The sequence below is a fragment of the Lissotriton vulgaris genome, chromosome 2_1 (assembly GCF_964263255.1).
Source record: "Lissotriton vulgaris chromosome 2_1, aLisVul1.2, whole genome shotgun sequence".
Classification (NCBI taxonomy): domain Eukaryota; kingdom Metazoa; phylum Chordata; class Amphibia; order Caudata; family Salamandridae; genus Lissotriton; species Lissotriton vulgaris.
The window spans coordinates 2,045,386,936-2,045,390,696 of record NC_141687.1 but is presented as its reverse complement, the minus strand read 5'-3'; the positions used below and the strand labels follow the sequence as shown (position 1 = coordinate 2,045,390,696).

The window sequence follows — 3,761 nt, the reverse complement described above, 5'->3', positions numbered from 1 at the left end:
CTTCTGTTATAGAATGTGGTGTAATTCTGTACGTCCACAATCTCTCCCTCAACAAATTTTTCCAGTCTTCTCCTTCCTTCATGACTTCAGTAATGCAACCCTTCAAATCCCTATTGAAGCGTTCCACTTGGCCATTTTCATGTGGCGCATACAGTGATGTGGTAACATGTTTTATACTATGGGCTTTGAGATACTCCTCCATATCATTGGAAGTTATTTGAACACCATTATCTGTGACAATGATTGAAGGAGAACCCTCCCTGGCAAAGACCTCCTTGAAAATCTCTAATACCTTATTGGTGGTAGCCATGGGAACCATCTTAACTTCCGGCCACTTTGAGTGATAGTCCACTTACACTAATGCATAACGTGAATCCAATATTAAATCAAAGAAAGGACCAAAAATATCGAACGCCAACTTCTTCTACAGTTCTTGTGGCCAATCTACACTCTTAAGGGGCGGAACATTTATGTTGAACATTTTATCACTTGAGGTGCAAACAACACAGTCTCTAACTACACAGTCTGCCATACGGTCCATACCTGGCCACCAGAAGTAGCTCCTAAATAAGCGTTTCATCGCTGACATGCCAGGATGAGAATTATGGGCTATCTTAAGAATCATCTCTCTCACTACCATTGGTGGCACACAATTCCATTCTTGTAAATAAAATCGCCATCCAACTTTAATTCATCTGATACTTTAAATAAAGGTATAATTTCTTCAGGGACATTATGCTTTTTGGCCAACCCTCCACCAAATATCTATTGACCAATTGCCATAATGAATCATTCTCTTCACTCTTTTTCCATGTTTCCTCTGATATATTAGAAAATGCACAAATCACAACATCCTGAATTGTGGTGACAATATCAACATCATCATCCTTACCTTTAAACTTTGACTCACATGGATGACGTGACAAAGTCAGCAGTGACTTTTTTTTCCCTGGTACAAATTCCATTTTAAAACAATATTCTTATAACCTAGAGGTTATTCTAGCAATCCTTGCAGTAGAATTCCAACCACCACCATATGACAATATATTTAACAAGGGCTTGTTATCTGTTCTCAATATGATATTGGTTCCCCAAATATAATTTCCTATAGCCCACACGCATGCAAGAAGTTCCTTCTCTATAACTGCATACCGTCTATCTGTTTCATTCAATGTTCTTGAGGCAAAACACACATTTCTTTCTTAATTTCCACTTTTTTGTGACAATACACCCCCTATACCATATAAACTAGCATCTACTGTTATAATGCATTGTTTCTTCATGCAAAATGGTCTGAGGGTAGGTGTGTTGAGTATATCTTGTTAATTTTCATTAAATGCATTTTCTTGTAATTCTGACCATTAAAAGAAGCATTGTGTCTTAAAACCTTAAAGGTTCCATTTTTGTTGCAAAATGTGTCACAAATTTCGAATAATATTCATACATCCCTACAATTGATAGTAATTGGTCTTTGTTTTTTGGGGATGGGGCATTCATTATACCTTCAACATTTGATTTTTTTGGTATCACACCATCTCCTGTTAGAGTATGTCCTAAATATTCTACACTTAAACATTTTACATTTGTGAGCCTTCAGTGTTAATTCATTCCTTTTTAGCCTACTACATACTTCAGACAAATGTTTCAAAAGATCCTGATTATTTTCTGAAAAAATTTAAATATCGTCTTGAAAACATTTGACGAAATTATCAATGTCCCTAAAGATGTTAAACATGATCCTCTGAAATACCGATGCCGCTGAGACTAAACCAAATGGCATTCTTGTGTATTGGTATAATCCGTGTTCACATTTTTGATTCATCTGTCAATGGCACTTGATAATACGCTGATGTCAAGTCCAACGTAGAAAAAACCTTTGCACATTCTAGCATAGAAACTACCTCATTAATATTTGCTAGTGGATGGCAATGCACAACAATTTCTGAATTTAATTCTCTTAAATCCACACACAGTCTCAATTTTTTATCCGGTTTGTGGACCAAGACAATTGGCGAAACCCATTCAGATGAATGGATTGGCTCTATAATGCCTTCTGTTACAAGCTCTGTCAACATATCCTTGAGTTCTTCCCTTACATTAATCTACTGAACGCCACATTTCCCACGCCCGCCACCGGGCAGGGATTCGGCACTGGGCTCTTCCCTCTTCACTCGCCTCTTCACCAGCAGGGGCCTGGTGTTCCGTCAGCGCGTGCCCTCTTTCCCCGGATCGCATCTGGATGGGTTTTTCCCTCGCCAGGAAGCAGGCCGCGGAGGTGAACGCCTGATGCGCGTGCGTGCGGGCAGCCGGTGGGACACCACAAACCGCCGCATGCAGCCGGCCGCCCCGGTACGGGCCTGGGGCAGACCAATTGCCAGACCCCTTCTCAGGGCCGGGTGTGCCGGCGGCGTACCTCCGTGGCAGAACCCGGCGAGGGACCCTGCCACGTGCGATCGGGGGTCTGAACTTGTGGGGAAATGATGGGGAAGCGGAGCTAACCCTGCAACAGCCCCAGCCGCGTCCCAGGGAAACCCCAGGGTGATTGACGATTGAGCGACCCTCAGACAGGCGTAGCCGTGGGAGGAACCCGGGGCCGCAAGGTGCGTTCAAAGTGTTGATGAACAATGTGTGCTGCAATTCACACTAATTCTCACAGCTAGCTGCGTTCTCCATCGAAGCGCAAGCTGAGTGATCCCGTCAGAGTCACAGGCAACTTTTCAAAAACAATCACCCACCTGTTTGCGCAGGAGAGGCGGGAGGAAGGTGATACCGTCCGTCCACCACCTGCTCGGCGAGACTGCCCGGGCGCCCTGTTCAAGGCTTCCCCTCTGGGAGTCAGACTGCACAGTTGGGAGAAAAAAACATTGGCAGGGGCTCAGCCCGGGAGTCAAGAGCCATCCACCCAATAGTGGCGCGGGAAGGGGCTCCCAGAGCGACAGGAGCAGGCAGCTCCATAGCCGCTGGTCCCTCCCGGGGTAACCCGAGAGGAACCACGTGAGTCTTCAAACCCCTTAACCTGGCTGCACGGGGCCTGGCTGCACGGGACCAGGCCGAACCGGGTACCTGGCAACGAGGGAGGGTCGAGCCATGCCAGCGGGCTGGCGATCAGCCCAGCACCACCCTCGTCCTGGTTGGAGGTGCCGGAAGGGAAGAGCCAAGCGACTCCCCATCCCGCACGCGTCCCACCGAGAGAAGCCGGGGTCCCCTCGGATGTCATCGGCCCCTTCTCTTCCAGGACGCCCGGCGGCGCAAGAAGGGCCCCTCCTCGGTCGCCCAGAACCCGGTCAGGCTGGTACTCGGGTGCTGGAGGGCCCAGCCGGTGCCAGGGCCTTTTTGAGGGAGGGATGGTACCAGCCCAGTGATGCACTGCCATTCGGTTCCCTCCTACCGCTGGGAGAGTCGTGCCGGGTTAGCTTGGGTTCCATCTCGTATCTCGTGTGACTGAACACCACATGGATCAGAGTATAGCTGGGGCATCCCCTGGCAGGCCACACTGCGCAGGGGGTATGCTTGCTTATCTTCCCTACCTGCTCCCGGGGCAAGCAGGCTCAGAGAAATAGGACCGTCAGGAAGGGGCTGAGAGGTAGATGCATACCCAGGCCCCTGGGGGCCCCAGCGGGAGGGCCCGGGTGCTGCCTTTCACCATCTCAGCATTGCCAGACCTCACGTAGGTCTTACTGAGCAAACTCAGAGAAAAAGGACCATCGGCAAGGGGCTGAGAGGCAGGTGCGTACCCAGGCCTCTAAGGGCCCCGGTAGGCG

The 3,761-nt window shown here is 48.4% G+C and overlaps 1 pseudogene; it reads right to left on the bottom strand.

The window, feature by feature from the left end:
• Positions 1 to 2,554: 2,554 nt before the first annotated feature.
• On the bottom strand, positions 2,555 to 2,705 carry LOC147733719 (5.8S ribosomal RNA; annotated as a pseudogene).
• Positions 2,706 to 3,761: the final 1,056 nt, after the last annotated feature.